The sequence below is a fragment of the Cyprinus carpio genome, chromosome A2 (genome assembly GCF_018340385.1).
Source record: "Cyprinus carpio isolate SPL01 chromosome A2, ASM1834038v1, whole genome shotgun sequence".
Taxonomy (NCBI): Eukaryota; Metazoa; Chordata; class Actinopteri; order Cypriniformes; family Cyprinidae; genus Cyprinus; species Cyprinus carpio.
Window position 1 is genome coordinate 26484455 of NC_056573.1, and position 19551 is coordinate 26504005.

General features: G+C 34.0%; 1 pseudogene; it reads right to left on the reverse strand.

Annotated features, from left to right (window-relative positions):
* LOC109074221 overlaps positions 1-19551 on the reverse strand; it is a 42633-nt pseudogene that overhangs the window by 16729 nt on the left and 6353 nt on the right.

Here is a 19551-nt window from a genome sequence, read left to right on the forward strand (position 1 = left end):
GCAAATGTTGCAATGTAGGAACGTCCAACCGAGCTCCGTTACTTTTTAATTCATTTTGAAAAAAATACTAGAATATGGAAATATCTTTTAATGCACCTTCTGATCACATCTGTTCTTCATCAGTATTTTTTTGTTTTTATTTTGAGCGCAAATGTCTTAAGATCCTGAAATCAAGATACATTTACTTGACAATATTGTTTTATGTGAAACTGACCAAAATGAATTACAAATATCTACCGATGGGCTCAGAAACTCAATTTAATTCAAAGGGAAAACAAGTTTTTATTTCCCATTGGCAGATATTTGTTCATGTTTTAAACAAACCCACAAACAATACTTCATGTCTTATAACATACTGTAAATATCTTGTAAGTATAAATGCATGTTGATTTTTGGATGTTTAGATAATTGCATTAAAAACAAAACAGAGAATACTGAGGAAGATATACATTTTTAGCAATGCATGCAACATTTGATGCCATGAGAGTTTCTGCTCTGATTTAAGGCTAAATGACCTTGTGAACATTGCATGTTTAATTGCATGTTTTATGTTTTACATTGCATGTTTATTTCAGTCAGAGGCCTCTATATCAGATTCTTTTGCATATTTAAGGTATTCGGTGTAAAAATAGTTTTTTAATAATTTTTTTTTAATATTTTTTCTTTTTTTATTATTTTTGCTTTTGTTTTTTATACCTCTGTTTTGATCATTTTTAAATCCTTTTTATGTTATGCACTTTTGCATGCATGAAATGTCCTATATAAATAAACGCGCTTGCTTGCTAAAAATGTCTTTAAAATCATTTCATATTTCATTCATCGCTTGAGATGGATGGTGAGGTCGGGTTCATTGCATTGTGGGATACGGTAATCCACGCAGTGTGCTCTGGTTGCATAACTTACACTTGAGAAATGTAGCAGATCATCCAGATATTACATGAACACAAACAAGTTCACATTCTGTTTAGAGTGTGCATAATGCATACTACAAAACAGGACAAGCAGTATGCTATTTACTGAGCAATTTCCCAAATGCATGATCTGGATGAACTACTGTAGACTCCTCTTTTGAACATACCTTTGACATTTGAGAGAAATCAGCGAAACTTCCTTTCCCGCCAAAAGAGTTGCTACCAAATGGGTCTGACGCAGCAAACGGGTCTGTTTATGAAAGAGAGAAAGCACAAGCAAATGATTTGATGGAAACATCTAGTAACACGGCTCAGTTATGTGCGGCACAAACACAGGTGCTATTTTAAGAGAGCGGCTTGTATGCGGCCAGTGTTTCTAATTTTCCATGACTTTCAGCTCCTGAAAAGGTGCACGTCTTGTTTTCCATCTGTGACGTATGTTTCTGATTAACTAATAATGACATTATGAGAGAGTCATACAGTTGAGCCATTCCTACTTACTACGCAGTACATTTTCATGCCCTCATCTTAATATAATTAATTAAAAAAAAATTTTGCATAATTGGGATATTTTTATATATTTAATTATATATAATCAGCTTTTATAGTTTCCATTTCCATTTTAATTTTAGCTAAAATTTTTGTAATTTTGTAATTTTTTGTGTTATATATTTTATTTCAGTTAACATTTATTTACAGATTTAATTTTAGTTAATTTTTTAGTTTTAGTTAATTATAATATCTCTGGGTGCAACTTCTATAAATGAAGAATCTTTATCAAAAACTGTATTAAATATTAAAGATATATCTTCATTTTTTGTTTTAACTTTTACAGATGTTTCAAACTTAACATGTTTTCTTGTGAACATTGTTCCTTTTCTCTCTTTATTTCCAGCCTGTACATTTTTATCCTGTAAGTAATTAATTTATACTAATAAATTAATAATATTCACTACTAAATATTTCAAATGTTTGGGGTCATTTTTTTTTTTTATGGTTTTCAAAGAAGACTCCTATGTTCATTAAGGCTGCATTTATTAATAGAGTAAAATCAGTAATATTGTGAAAAAATATTACAATTAAAAGTAAATATTTTCTACTTGAATATATTGTAAAATATAATTTATTCATTTGATGTAAAACTGAATTTGTAGCATCATTACTCCAGTCTTCAGTGTCACATGATCCTTCAGAAATCATTCTGATATACTGACTTGCTGCTTATGATTATTATCGATGTTGAAAACAGTTGTGCCCCTTCATAATTTTGTGGAAACTGTGATACAATTTAATTTTGAGGATTCTTTGATGAATAGAAAGCATTTATTTGAAACAGTAACATTATAAAAGTCTTTACTGTCACTTTTGATCAATTTAATGCATCCTTGTTTCTGAAACCTATTACATCCACGGAAACGCTTCCTAAAATTACAATGACATACAAAAGCTAGAGTGCAAAAGGTTCACAACAAGAATAACCCAATTATGAACACAGATGAAGTTATGGAGGAGGAAAAGACAAGCTATTGTAAGTCCATGTGTTTGCTGTGAGAAAGCTGAGCTGGTAAACCGTGTGTGAGTTTCCTGCATGTATCTGTAAGCGTGAGACCACTAACAGCTCCAAACACACTCTCTAGTGTTCTTGTTAAAAGAGTTACTTCAGGAGCACGTCAGTCTGCGTGTTTCCCATAAATGAATCCCGCTTCCTCCGTCGGGACGCACAGAAAGAGTTTACCTGTTCAGCGTGGGCAGGGCAGAAACAGAGAGAGAGAGAGAAGACAGCTGTGTGGATTCCTGACACTTTTCCGTTACGCTTAGCCACAAAGCGTTCCCTGTTCTGACGGGACTATTTTCGGAAGGCCTGTAGCTAAACGTGTATGTAAAAGCGCTATTAATAGAATAATGCAAGAGGAAATTTTGAGGCAATGCATCAAAAAAATAAAATAAATACTGACTGCTATGTTATGTTAAAAAAAAAAAAAAAAAAAAATTCTGGCAAAGAGAATAAAAAAAAATAAAAAAAATAAAAAATAAAAAATAAAAAAAAAAATAATAAAATAAAATAAATAGTGCTATCAATAGATTAAAAAAAAAATAGCTAAATAAAATGTGTGAGTAATTCATGACAGAATTGTCATTTTTGGGTGACCTATCCCTTTAACCATTGACTTTAGCCATTCAACACTACAGTATAATTGAGAGATATCAATTTTAAAAAAAAAAAAAATTAGACTTTAAAAAATATAAATATTTACGTAAATTAAAAAAATGGTAAAATAGACTGGTAGAAATTGTATTTATATATATATATATATATATATATATATATATATATATATATATATATATATATATATATATACTTATATATATATATATTTTAGCGAATTCACTCACTAGCCACTTTATTAGGTACACCTTGCTAGTACCGGGTTGGACCCCCTTTTGCCTTCAGAACTGCCTTAATTCTTCGTAGCATAGATTCAACAGGGTGTTGGAAACATTCCTCAGAAATTTGCATCACGCAGTTGCTGCAGATTTGTCGGCTGCACATCCATGATGCGAATCTCCCGTTCCTCCACATCCCAAAGCTGCTCTATTGGGTTGAGATCTGGTGACTGTGGAGGCCATTTGAGTGAAGTGAACTCATTGTCATGTTCAAGAAACCAGTCTGAGATGATTTGAGCTTGGTGACATGGTGCATTATCCTGCTGGAAGTAGCCATCAGAAGACGGGTACACTGTAGTCATAAAGGAAAGGTCGCAGGTAGACTATGGCGTTTAAACGATGCTCAATTGGTACTAAGGGGCCCAAAGTGTGCCAAGAAAATATCCCCCACACCATTACACCACCACCACCCTGAACTGTTGAGAAAAGGCAGGATGGATCCATGCTTTCATCTTCTTTACGCCAAATTCTGACCCTAACATCTGAATGTCGCAGCAGAAATCCAGACTCATCAGACCAGGCAACCTTTTTCCAATCTTCTATTGTCCAATTTTGGTGAGCCTGTGTGAATTGTAGCCTCCGTTTCCTGTTCTTAGCTGATGCTCGGCTTCAACTTCAGCAAGTCGTCTTCACCACGTCTAGATGCCTAAATGCATTGAGTTGCTGCCATGTGATTGGCTGATTAGCAATTTGTGTTACCAAGCAACTGAATAGGTGTTACCTAAGTGGCCGGTATTTTGGCCATTTCGAAATACATGTTAAGTAACATGGGTTATTGAAGACTTACAGGCCTCAGTTAAAAGTTGCATCGTGACACTGTATGATTATTATTACTCTACTCTCTTCATTAACTTCACTACTAAAGTGTTTGTGTGACCACTGGTTCTTACGACTCTATCTTTGATCTATTCTCCGAATCATGCATCACTCCAGTACTAAGAAGACCAGCTAGCTTCCTCTAACAGACAACGAGACGAAAAGATAAGGAGATGATGAACAACAACAAACAAAGAGACGTGGAGCAACATCACTTACAATATTTCATCTCTAAAACAGATACGTTTTTGATGTGTCAAATGATTACACACGACTGGTTAAACGTTTCATATTCTTAATGTTTTTGAAAGAAGTCTCTTCTGCTCACCAAGGCTGCATTTATTTGATCAAAAATACAGTAAAATCAGCGATATTGTGAAAAAATATTATAATTTAAAATAACTGTTTTCTATGCGGATATGTGTTAAACTGTAATTTATTTCTGTGATCAAAGCTGAATTTTCAGCATCATTACTCCAGTCTTCAGTGTCACATGATCTTCAGAAATCATTCTAATATGCCGATTTAGTGCTCAAGAAACATGATTATTATCAATGTTGAAAACATATTTTCAGAGATAAATCATCCGAAAGTTTGGGGTCAGTAAGTTAAAAAAAAAAAAAAAAAGTAATCTATTCTGCAGTGGTGCATTAAATGGATCAAAAGTGACAGTAAATACATTTATAATGTTAAGAAAGATCTCTATTTGAAAACTGGCCTAGTTTAATGAGTGAAATCTACTACTATTCTGACTTCCTGAACACTGCGAACTGTTTGATGAACAATAATGAAGACGGGAACTGAACATATGGCCGGTCAGTGGATCAGAAGCAACCGAATAAACACTGTACCTGAGTCTTTAGGTTTGGGACTCATCGATTTCTGGCTGATTCTTCTGCTGAAGGGACTGGCCTGAGAGAGAGAGAGAGAGAGAGAGAGAGACAGAGAGAGAGAGAGAGAGAGAGAGAGAGAGAGAGAGAGAGAGAGTGAGTGTGTGTGTGTGTGTGTGTGTGTGTGTGTGTGTGTGTGTGTGTGAGAGAGAGAGAGAGAGAGAGTGAGTGTGTGTGTGTGAGAGAGAGAGAGAGAGAGAGAGGCCCAGGGAAGTGTGTTGATCTGTGGAGATCTAAATGCCAGGACAGGGTCTCTTCCTGACTACACCACAGAGAATGGGAATAACCATATTTTTGGACAGAGCTTCCCACAAAATATTGTAAACTTCCCAAGAAATAACACTGATGACCAAGTGAATAAAAAACGGGAAGCTTCTGATGGAGCTCTGTCGAAGCCTCGGTCTGTACCCTGGTCAATGGCAGGGTGAGAGGAGACTCTCTTGGAAGGTACACCTACAGTTAATTTCATGGTTGCTCAACAGTTGATTACATGATCACCGATTTAGATCCATTCTTTTTCAGAGCATTCACAGTCAAACCACTAACACCCCTATCAGACCACAGTCAAATTACTGTTTACATAAAGAGGACAACAAATACGGACATACATTCACAGCCCAGTAAGCTGTACAACATTAGAGAGAATTACAGGTGGGAACAAAACAGCACAGAAAAATATTTGACAGCAATTAGCCATCCAAAAGTGTGTCTACTTATAGACAATTTTCTAGGCAGAATTTATCCTCATAATCAAGATGGTGTCAATCTGGCTGTGGAGAACATAAATTATATATTTACATATTTGGCCAATTTATCTAACCTCACATTCTCTAAGAAAATCCATAAAACATCACAAGAAAAATGAAAAAATGGTTTGATTTAGGCTGTAAAAACCATGAGGAAAAAATTTTAAGACAATTGTCAAATCAAAAACACCGACATCCAAACAATGCAGATTTACGCCATCAATATTGTGAAGAACTCAAACAATATAAAAGTACACTCAGAAAAAAGAGAGAACAGTACATCCAAAATCAACTCAAAACTATTGAAGAATCCGTAAATTCTAAACAATTTCTGGGACAACTGGAATCACTTGCATAAAAAAATGTCATGAACAAGCAGCCATACAAAATGGAGACACCTGGAAAAAAATCACTTTGAACAACTTTATATAGTGAAATTTCAATGAACCCAGAACCAAACCCAAAAATATGAAAAAATGATTCATATGGAACATACAATTGGTAAATATCAAAAAACCATTAGACTACCCCATTACAGAAAACGAACTGATTGATAAAATCCAGGCCCTAAAAAACAAAAAAGCAAGTGGACCAGATGGCATCCTCAATGAAATGCTCAAGAACAAAGAGCACAAAATTAAGATCGGCTCTACTAAAACTGTTCAACTTGGTTCTGAGTGTTGGTCATTTCCCTGAAGCCTGGAATCAAGGACTCATAACGCCCATATTCAAGAGTGGAGACAAATCAGACCCAAACAACTACAGAGGCATCTGTGTGAGCAGTAATCTGGGAAGCTGTTCTGTAATATCATCATCACACAAAGACTCGTACACCTTCCTCACCGAGCACAATGTCCTCAGCAAAAGTCAGATTGGATTCTACCAAATTATAGAACATCTGACCACATCTTCACCCTAATTCACCCTGATCGACAAATACATTAACCAAAACAAATCCAAAATATTTGCTTGCTTTGTAGATTTCCAGAAGGCCGTTGATTCAATTTTGGCATGAAGGTCTGCTGTCAAAACTTCTAGAATCAGGTATTGGGGGTAAAACATACAATCTTTATAAAAACAATGTATTAAAAGAATCAATGCGCAATAAAAATTGGAAATAAACGAACAGAATTCTTCACTCAAGGGCGGGGGTGTGAGGCAGGGCTGTCCACTATCACCGACCCTCTTCAATATCTACATTAATGAATTAGCGACAGTCCTAGAACAATCAGCAGCACCTGGCCTCACACTACATGACTCCAACATAAGCGCTCTTGCTGTTTGCAGATGATCTGGTTCTGCTGTCTCCAACAGAAGAGGGTCTACAGCAGAACCCAGACGTCCTGCACACGTTCTGTCAGACCTGGGCCCCTGACCATTAATCCCAACAAAACTAAAGTACTAACATTCCAGAAGAGACCCAGAGTTCAGGGAAAGAGACACAGCTTCACCCTTTGGTATGACCAAAATAGAACATGCACAAACTACACACACCTCGGGCTGAAGATGAGTGCAACTGGTAAACTAAATTTTGGCTGTGAATGAACTGAAAGAGGGGAAAGCGAGAAGGGCCTTCTATGCCATCAAAAAATCTATCCAAATTGAAAAACCAATTCGAATCTGGCTCAAAATATTCCAATCAGTCATTGAACCTATTGCATTATATGGCAGTGAAGTGTGGGGTCCTCTCCTGAATCATGAATTTGAAAAATGGGACAAAAATCCGATTGAAGCCCTGCATGCTGAGTTCTGTAAGAGTCTCCTCAGAGTCCAGAGGAACACTACGAACAACGCATGCAGGGCAGAGAATTAGGCCAATACCCTCTACTAATGCACATTGAAAAAAACGAGCACCAATTTTGGAAACACCTAAAAATGAGCGACCCCAACTCTTACATTTTAAAGCCCTTAAAAACCATGAAGTGAACCCTGAAAAAAAAAGCCCCCTGATTCAGATGATCCTGAAGCTGCAGAAGCAAACTAACACAACTAACAACAGCCAGCATCAGGACTCTGAAATATCCATCCCACACAATTGGCCCAACCCAAATAATAAAAGCACAAAAAGAAAATTATCTAACTTATTGGACTGAAACAACAGAAAAACAAAGTAAAACTTGAATGTTATTTGGCCCTAAATAGAGATTACACAACTGCAGAATATCTGAGTACAGTGAAAGACTGTAAATTAAGAAGACAGATGACGAGGTACAGACTGAGCAGTCATACTCTGACTATAGAGACGGGCAGAAATCGACAGCACTGGCTGCCCAGAGAGAGCCGTATCTGCCCTTACTGTAGTCATGGAGAAGTGGAGACAGAGCAACACTTCCTCACCAGCTGCTCTAACTATGAAGAAATTAGAAATAAATTTTATCCCAAATTTGAAATACTTTACCCTGACTTCAAAATGTTGAACAAGAAAACACAACTTCAGTATTTATTAGGTTGAAAAACAAGACTGTATCTTACTAGCAGCAAGATACATTGATGCCTGTCACACCAAAGAGGAGGAGGAGTCAACAAATCAGTGATGCGCCTACACACACACACACACAAACACACACCACAAACACACAAACATACACCACACACGCACACCACATTGAATTATAAATTGTTTGAAGAATTTTAAAATGTTATTTGTTTCTACTTTTAAATGTATATACATGCATGTATATAGATTCAATGTAAAAACTATGCTTTGGCAATACATTGTAACAATTGTCATGCCAATAAAGCGCGATATTGAATATTGAATTGAATTGAAGGGAGTGTGTGTGTGTGTGTGAGAGAGAGAGGGGCGAGAGAGAGAGAGGAGAGAGAGAGAGAGATGAGAGAGAGAGTGGTGTGTGTTTGTGTGTGTGTGCCAGAGAGAGAGAGAGGAGAGGAGAGAGAGATGGAGAGAGAGAGAGAGAGAGAGTGAGAGGTGTGTGTGTGTGTGTGTGTGTGTGTGAGAGAGAGAGAGAGAGAGAGAGAGAGAGAGAGTGAGTGAGTGAGTGAGTGAGTGAGTGTGTGTGTGTGAGAGACTGTGTGTGAGAGAGAGAGAGTGTGTGTGTGTGTGTGAGAGAGAGAGAGAATGACAGAGCACTAACCGTACATTATGACATGTTTCTCACCACATTCCCCAAAATATCAGCTCACATGCTGCCACACGCAAGCTCTCCAGAAGAAGAATTTACTTGAGTTTGATTTAATGTTTCAAATGCAAAAAAGCCCCGAAACCAAACTGTGATCGGAAAAAAAATGATTTTTTCCCACAGAGACTGACTTTTTATTAAAACTAACAATTTCAACATTTTCGTTTTATTATATGAAACATTTTTTAAGCATGCTTTCATTTCTTTTTACTGTTTTTCAAATGCCTTTTATACGTTTTGATTTTACCCTAGATGCAGACATTCAATAGTAAAACATAAAATCATCACAGAAATATGAATGTCATTTTTAAAACTACAATAATAATGAACATGATGAAAAAATTATCATTGAATTACGCACTTCATTATATATTTTGTGTTATTACTGGAGAATTGATGAAAAAATTATCATTTCCACCCATGTGCAAGCGTAAATATTGGATCCTGCTCTGGAGTTTTCCCACGTATGGTAACTCATTTAAAAGCAATCAGTCATTGTCACGGTTGATTGTCGCTACGTAAATGTGCAAAACCCATGTAACATGCTCTATACTTTCTGGTTACCCAGCATGGCCACAGATTTCTCAGTATTTATTAAGTTTTTTAACCTTTGAACTGGACATTGGAGGAGCTCTCAACCAAAGGGATCGACAATTTAGCGAAGGGGTCCTATGTGCGCGAAACGTATTCGGCTTCTGCTCGGAAATGGATCTCCTCCAAACTGACTCCAGCTGCTAGAACAGTCATCACAAAACCGTGTAATATTTCTGATTCACTGGTTTGCTACAAATCTGAGTAAGAGACATACTTGCTTTGGCAAACTTACCTACAATGCTTGTTTGCTTCGAAAAGACATCTCCCGCCCCCCCTTGGGGTAAGTAAAACAAAATTGCAAATGAGGGCGAAGACGTCACTGACATCCATGAATCATTTTTCAGATAGTTCAGTGAAATGTAGACTCTGAATAAACTGATTTCCAAAAACGAAACAGAGGGGAAAAAGTGCCAGTGAAAGCACATTTCAGTCCCATGGAAGCTTATATCCATGCAACTGAAATGTGGATTTGAAAAGGGATTTCTCTAACAATTTGGACTTTTTCTCACGCAATTCCAAGGTTTCTGAGAATTTTGCGATTTCTGACTTTTTTCTCAGAATTGACTTTTCTCTCACAATTTTAAGTTTACAACCACCACTGAAATAAAAGTAACAAAAGTATTTCCAACTTTTTTTCTCCAGCAATTTTGAGTTTTTATTTTGCGACAGATTATTATTATTATTTTTTTAGAATTTATCAGAAACAAAGTCAGAATTGGAAAATATAAACTCTGATATAAATATAAATTCTTTTATCTTTTATCTCACAATTCTGATTTTTTTTTTCTAAATTCTGAGTCTACATCACGAAATTCTGTTTTTTTTTCTTTTTATTTCCACCAATAAAATAAATAAAAATGGTATTTGCAACTTTTTCTCTCAATTATTTTTTCTTGCAATTGCAAGTTTATTTCGCAATTCTGACTTCATACTGCGTAATTTTGCCTTTTTTTTTTTTTTAATATATGTTTGTGGTTTAATTTATTTTTGTGTTATAAAAGTGTTTTTATTTTTTTTTAGTGTTGTGGATTTTAAAATTTAACAACAATTTATTAAAACTTTAATAAAAAGCAAATTTTTAGGGCCCTATATTTAAAAAAAAAAAAAAAAATTGTTGTTGTTTTTTCTTAAAGTCTGTTTTCCATAAAAAAAATTCTGGATTCCATTTTAATGGTTTAATTTCATTAATAATCAAAATTAATTGAATTATCTTTTAATTTAGACTTTTTTTCTGAGAATTGTGAGATATAAACTGAATTGTGAGATAAAAACCCACAATTCACTTTTTTTTTTTTTATCCCGTGGCAGAAACAAGCTTCCCTACAGTCCTACTGAACACTGAATATAACACACAATAGCTACGTTTCCATCCAAAGTTTTTATTTGAATATTGTATAAAATATTTGTGGATTAAAGTGTTCAAGGTTTTTATTTGATTATTTTATGGGATATTTGTGGATTTATGTGTCATAAAAATGAAAGCTGGTGCAACTGGGCAAGTCTGTGGCTCTTTTATCCTTAATAATAAATGACTTGCGCCTCATAGCACACAGACAATAATAAATGACTTGCGCTTCGTAGTGAAATGTTGCATTTGGATGCATGATGTTTTGTAGTGACATCTTGCATTTGGATGCCTGATGTTTGCACGCAGCATTTATTTTTGGGAAATTTGCGTGTGAACCGAATGTGCTTGACAAAATCCCACCTTTACTGAAGGGGTCACTTTTGAAGGGGTCTTCGCTCTGGAAGGGGTCTGCATTCAGGCCTTGAGAGCCGCTACTGTTAAACATGGCCATCCTGGACTTAACCAATGAATCCTCCTGAAACACACACACAGCATTCAGCACGTGTTTGCTCTCCTCCTGCGACTGCGGGGGAAATATCATCATTGTAATGAGTATGAAGAAGGCATCGGTTATTTATTAATTTAAACAAAAATGTGCTAAAAACTAAAAGCACTCAAAAGCATTTTGTCATTTGACTATTTTTTCTTTCTTTAAATTTAGTCAAGCTTTCGTCATAATTATTCAATTTAGTCCAAAATGGCATATAATTTTAGCAGTGTTGTTATTGTTAACTAAAACTAGTAAAAATCATTTCCAATAACCTGTAATTGAGATGGAGTTGAATATTATATTTTAATAAACAAAAAAAACCTAAGCAAAATGAGCATTTATTTTGTTGGCCCCCTTAAAAAAACCTAAGCAAAAATGAGATATGTTGCCTTGGCATCGAACTGAACTAAAATAAGTTAAAGTTAAAGTACAAAAGCTTAAACTGAAATAGTAAATATAGAAATACGAATTTAAAAAAAACGAATAAAAATGACAAAAGCACACACAAATACTAAAATGAAAACTGAAAACATAAAAAACCTCATTCAAAATATTAATACTATTATAGAAACGTATTTAAATGTATTAATAATATTATAGCACACACCGGGAAATGACTAAGCAAAAATACAAAAAAAAAAAAACCTCATTCAAAATATTAATACTATTATAGCATATAAATAATACTAAAAATAATATAATTTTTCGGATTTGAATTTAATATAAGTAATATAAAAAAAAGATGGCCATTGCTACAAATAAACTACTATAATATACAACTAAAAGCTTAGTAATAACTTTTTTTAAAAACTCTTAATATTTCTATGATCATGTGGAGCTCTGTATTTCTTTAAACTTATTTCTCAACCAGCTAAACTGGTTACTTTTTGCATGGTTTCACTCCGGTCACCAGGAAGAGACAATCTGTTCTCCTAACTTAAGTTAAAACAACCTGGAAATCTTCTTATAATTCAACACACACGTACACCTGTGTCTCTCAAAACCAGGTAGACCTCAAACCCCATGAGCACATGATGGAGAGTTTTGTGAAGCGTGCCGTGATTCCTGACCTTGGTGCCAGCGGTGGAGCTCTCCTCAGCGATGAGCTGGTCCAGGTCGGCCAGGCTGGTCTCGCTGTCATTCAGAGCTTTGCTGAAGCGTTCGATGGTCTTATTGAGCTCCCGCTGGGCGTCCTGTATCTCACTGAGCTCACTGCGTGTCTGAGGGAACAAGTTCACAACCCAAATGTCACTTTACATGATTACTGCAGGTACTTCAAGTTTAGAAGGTGTCTGATATACTGAAATGGGATAATGCAGTTTCTTTATTTATTTTTTCTACTTTTGAAATGCTGTATTTCCGATTTAATTGTTTTTTTTTTGTTTTTTTGGTAATATGTACAGTAATTTGCAAAGATTTGTTGCTAAAAACATTAATTTGTTGTTAAAGATTTTAATGAAATATGGAAAGATTTGTTGTGCTATATTCTCAATTCAACATCACCTGTAGTGCCACATTACATTTATAAAAAAAGATTCAGGACACAAATGCCATTAAAATCTTTTTAAAAATCTTTTTAGGAATTTTATCACTCGGTATTTAAATATTAATGCATATGCATTGCTCTCTGAAAGGACAATTGAAATTTATTATTGTTTTCAAATGTGCTGTGGATTTATATTTATTTATAATTTTTAGCAAGACTAAAATCTAAAATGTATTTAAATTTACAAAAATTTAGAAAAAAACTTTATTAAACATTTCAGATTATTATAAGACAAAGATTCTAAAACATATTCAGGTGATACTATAAGATATATAGATAATATATAAATATTTAGATTTTTTGTTATTATACTTTCTATTTTAATTTTAATTAAAGTTTTAGTAATGTAGTTTTTTTTTTACGTTTATATATATATTATATATATATATATTTTTTTTTTTTTTTTTTTTTTTTTTTCAGTATGAGATTTAGTTATTTTAGCACATTAAGTTAAAAACTAAATAAACAAGACATATTGCCAGCCTATATCTATATCTATATATATATATAAATTATCTTATATGATATATAGATATATTATTATAGATATATTATATATATATCTATATATATACACACACACACACATATATATATACACTCTCTTACACACACAGACACACAAATAAAAATATTATTTTACTATTATTTCATTCAGCTAAAGTTTATTTTATTGCAAGTAACTAATCTTTTTCTTTTTTTACTTAAATATAATAACCTGGTACAGTCCATATAATAAGTCACAGGAGTTTGACAAAGAAGGCATAATGAGGGTTCTCTGCCTTTTAATAAATAACCATGAGTAAATCTTGATTGATAGCAAAAACAGCCTGATAAATGTGTGTGGGATACGTGTTGGTGTGTGTGACCTGGTCCATCTCGTCCTGCGATGTCTTCAGCAGTTTGAGGATGCTGTCCAGCTTGGCTTTCTTCTCTTCATGGAGTGTATACTCTAATCGATGCTCTTCTTGTTTTGTACAGTACAGGTCCGTCTTCGTTCTGCTCACCTCCTTCTCCTGCATCTGAACGTCTGACTCCTGACTCAAGATCTGCGTCTGCAGCGATGTGATCTACACACACACACACACACACACACACAAAATCAAACGCTGTGAACGATTCAGTCAATAATACTTCATACAAAAAAGACACTTAATAAATGACTTTGAATGCATTGTAAAACAATATTAGGCGGAGATGCAACTATTTGAAAATCTGGAATCTGAGGGTGCAAAAAAAATCTAAATATTGAGAAAATCATCTTTAAAGTTGTCCAAATGAAGTTCTTAGCAATGCATATTACTAATCAAAAATTAAGTTTTGATATATTTACAGTAGGAAATTAACAAAATATCTTCATGGAACATGATCTTTACTTAATATCCTAATGATTTTTGGCATAAAAGAAAAATCTACAATTTTGACCAATACAATGTTTTTTGGCTATTGCTACAAATATACCCCAGAGACTTAAGACTGCTTTTGTGCTCCAGGGACACATATGTTTACATACATATAACACACAGTTGGTTATGTCTAAAGTGAAAGTAAACAGCTGAGAGAAGAATGGATGCGTATGGAGGCCTGTATATTAAATGCGTGCAGGTCTTAAAGTGACAGCAGACTAATATACTAAACATGCTGCCGCTTGTCATTAAAGGGACAGTTCACCCAAAAATTACAATTCTGTCATTATTAACCCACTCTCATGTTGTCCCAAACCTGTATTCATTTCTTTCTTGTGCTGAATGCAAAAGAAGTTATTTTGAAGAATGTGGCTAACCAAACAGTTGCTGGTCTCCACTGACTTTGATATTAGGAAAAAAATACTCTGGAAGTCACTGGGAACCAGCAACTGTTTAGTTACCCACATTCTTCAAAATAACCTTTATGTTAAAGAAACTCATTCAAGTTTAAAACAACTAGAGAGTTATTATACATTTTGTTTATAAAATAGGGAAATTAATTTGGCTCAGACAACTTGCAAAATAGTAAAACAAACATGATAAAGAATCGTGTTAAAATTGTGAATCGTGATTTTCCTGAAAAAAAATAAAATAAATATATGTTATAATGTAAATGTAAATGATATTTTTGCCATATCGTCCAAACCCTATTATTTCACAGAGAGCATTTACAGTACAAAGACAGATTTTTAGCTAATTAAATATTTTATAGTTTCCATGATTAAACTTCCATGTTTTTTTTTTTTTTTTTTGAGGACTGGAATTCGCAATTTAAAAAAAAATTAATTTAAAAATAATCTATAAATGAAAAACCTAAGTGAAAATGAGATTTTTTTTGCCTTGACAAGTAACTAAACTAAAATAAGTTTAAGTTAAAATACCAAAATTTCTCAAACTGAAATAAAAATAAGAGCAGAAATAAACTAAAAAAAATAAATATTAGATGAAAAACTCAAGTAAAAATGAAAAATGTTGCTTTGGCAACTAAGTGAACTAAAAGAAGTTCTATTACTAAATGCAAAAATGATCAATGCTACAAACAAATGATTTTAATACAGCTTAATTCTTTCCTGTCTTCTAGGCAAACTCAAATCGAGCGTGTCTCACTTTCACGTTCTCCTCCTGCCACTTGCTCTTGGTCTCGTCCAGCGTGCTCTCCAGTTTGGCTCTCTGCTGCTCCATCTCACCGAGTCGCTCCTGAGCGTCCCATTTCTGGTGCTCCAGCTCCTGAAGGCCCACGTTTTCACGCTCCAGGTCTCTCTGCACCTCCTGCACACAATCACGATTTCAGTTAAATACACTTAGACACTTTTACAGAGCCTCCTTTTTACTTTAAATGTCCCATTTATGGGAATTTTGCTTTGTGTGCATTTAATGTTGTGAGTGTGATGTTTTAATGGTTTTTCATCTCATGTTTCATGCTCTCTATCTTCTCACATAATTTAATTAACTCAAATAAGTGTTTCATTTCCGTGCATTTGTTCGGCTCTATAAGAGGTGGGTCACATGTAAAGTGAATGTTTATTTGTAGGTGGGTTTTTTCTTTGTTGCATGGTTTCTTATTTCTGTATGCGTTTCTCACTATGCACCAAAAATCAGATTTTTTTTAAATGAGTAAAAATCAAAAAGAGCAAAATAAGTAAGTAGAGAAATGCCAGATGGATGGTTATGTGTAGCGTATAATTCTCCATGCATGAACTCTCTGACCTCTGCAGCTGGGAGATTTCCTGGTTGATGTCATCGAGATCCTTGATTCCCGTCGGCTCAACCAATCCAACAGAACTGCTGCTGTCCTGGAAAAATCATGTTATGTAAGAGACAGTCATACTCTGTCATCTACAGTAGACGTATATAATTATGCAGTACACAGAGATGAGCACTAGGTGGCGTTCTCGTCGCCTGAACATAAAGACACAGACTTCAGGCAACATTAAATCAAAACAGAATATTTACATTCTTACATTCTTATTGTAAATAATTTTTAAAGAGAATAAATATTTATTCACCTTCAGAAACTCAATAAAAACAAAGCAAAATCAAACCTGATACACATTCTTTATTGATCATTTCATAGATGTAGAGTTTAAAAATATTGTGAATTTTATGCAGAAATGGTGTATTCTGAGCAGTTATTACAGTATTTTATTTTATAAATGATTATATATTTTATTAATATTTTGAATTACACAATTTATTTTAATTTTAATTTATTTTATACATTCAGTTTTCATTTTAAGTTTAGCTACATTTTTAGTCATTTTGTTTTGCGCTTGTCATTATTATTATTAATATTACTATTTATGTTTAATCCATTTCTATTTGAATTTTAGTTTTCATTATATTTCCAGTTAGTAATTTTGCTGCTTGATCTAAACTAAAATTAAGTTTTTCATGTAATACTTTCTCATCACCTGAACATAAAAAAACAGACTTCAGGCAACATCAAATCAAAACACACTATTTGCATTCTTACATTCTCACTGCAAATAATGTTTTAAGAAAATAATCATTGTTTTCATTAAAATGTATTAATTTTCTGTTTTAAGAAAATAATCATTGTTTGCCTTTTTCAGGGGTTTCTGACTTTTTATGCTTGCATTTTATTTTCAGGGTTTTTATTTTCTTTTTTTTTTGAGGGTTTATATGTATTTTTCATTTCAAACTCTCATAAATAACTTCTTATTTGTCTTTAAACTATGTTGTTTAAAAACTTTATTTTTATAGATATGAGTGTTATACCTTTTCTTCCAACAAGACAAACCTTAGATTTTTGGTTGCACGTCCTCTTCAGTTGGTTAAGCAGCCTTTCTTTAAATTTTTTTGAAGACTTTTCTAGATTCATATTTTCTGACTTCTTTGTTTGTTTGTTTTTTAACAGACCATACACTATGTAACATTTGATAAATTTGATTGTTTTAAAAACCAACTGTTAACATGCATGTTACATTCTGACTATGAATATGTTGCCAAATAATTGCTGGAGTATTGTAGCTAGGTATTGTAATATATTCATATCAATTAACCCAAGCTAAACCCAAACAAGTTCAATGTGCAGCCTTTCATTAAAATGGCAATGCAGTGTTGATATTCTTTCACGTTTTCAATGATCAGACACATTTTAAATATTTTCAATTCATATTACAATACGTTTGTCTAACTTCGACTTTGACTAACTTTGTTTAAAATAGGTTTGTCACTGATTGCATTTATTTAGACAATCTTATTTACAATCTTTTTTGTGATTGAAATGCAGTGATGGACTGTGTCAGAACCTCTTAGATGTGTCTGTGCTAATTATTGTGATCGGGATGGTTTAGCGGGATCAATTCAGACACGACTGATGGTGTGAATCCAGAGAGAATCTGGAGAAGAAAAAACAGAGAACGGCAGACTGACAAATCAGAAATATCAGACATGTTCCTGTGCATTCGATTATAAATATGATCAAAATGCACATGACTTCTGTAACACTTTATTTTACAGTGTCACACATTACAAGACTTCATTACTGTAATACCAGTAAATTAAGCATCATTACATGCGACTAACCCTAAACTAAACCCTAATCCTAACCTTAACCATACAGAGTAAGTATGTGTTTAGCGATATTACTGCATATTTACATAACAACAATAACTTAAAATAAAGATTAATAAACACTGTAACTCTAGCTGGCAACCAAACAGTTAATGGTAGCCATTGACTTCTATAGTATGAAAAAAAAAAAAAAATGGGTACCGTCAACTGTTTTGAACCAAACTTTATATGAGTGATTTATTTAAAGATAGCAATATATATTAAATATATATTTTCTTTAAATAAGGTTGCTATGACCAGTGAAATTTCACAATTCTCAATATCACAACAGAATACTGGAGAAACTCATCTTAGTATAAAAAAAAACAAAAACAAAAAAATATTAAGCACACAGTCAGCATCAGGAATATTAGGCTGCTGTCACTTTAAGAGCTGCATGGATGGAATTTACTGTTACACAAGTATTCTTATTCTATACTGTTTACATTCACTTAAGACATAACATTACATGATTTTACTGATTTGCACGTGAAATTGTGCTTTTATGGAGGAGCGAAGGCGCACTGCTGGAAAGGGTGTATTTTCCTGATTATTGTGTTTTCATAATCATTGGAGGCCGAAATCGAAATCTTAACTGTATATCGATTGATTTTTGTAGGGGTTCTTTTAATTTTAAAGAATCTATGTGATATTATTGTATAGTGTTACTTTATTTTATAGTGTTTGTGGAGATTTTAATGATTGAGGGGGCCCTTATTGCTAAAGGGAGCCCGGGTTTTTCTTGAAATGCATGTGTGTGTTTTGTCTTCTCACCGGGGTGCTGACAGCTCCTCTCTCTGACGGCGGTATCATGTCAGGGGTCAGACTCTGAGGAGGATCCACTCCTTTCACTTTCTCCTGAATCAGGTGCATCGCCAGACAGAACTGCTCTTTGGTGAGTTTGCCGGTACGCTGAGTGTCTGCCAGCGACCTGTAGATCAAAACAACAAGCTGTGGGTGACTTTAGGAATAAGAGGGCATTTTACTCTTTGATCCAAACTTGACTGGCTCACCATATGTGTGCCAGGACGCTCTGAGGCAGCCGAGAGTTCATGAAGATATCCTTCACTTCACCTCCTCCAACCATCCCATCAAAATCAGAGTCAGCCAGTTCAAAGATCTCCTCGTACTGCTCTCGGTCTTCCGCTGGCACCACCCAGTGATCAGAGAACGGCTGCTAGGATAAATATAGGGAGTGTCTGGAATAGCATACAACTCATATGTGCATGCTATGTGAATTTTCTATATGCATCAGCCAAAACTGTCTCAGATACTTTATCCTACAATGTCAGAAAGATCGCATTTATGCACATAACCGCATGAAAGTCATGAGATGGGGGCGTGTCAGTAAAAACACGTCAGATGCAATGGATGCAGCATCTGTATTAAGAGTAAATTTGTTAAAATTAATGCAATTGTTTGTTTTTTTTATTTACAATAAAACTAAATCTAAGTTGCATGTACAAAATAGCGTAGTATTGTACAGTAGCAATAAAACAATTCAATTTAGAGCACCTTCATAAAATGAACAAAAACTAAAAAAAAAAACAGATGCACATTATTTATTAATTTGTAGATGT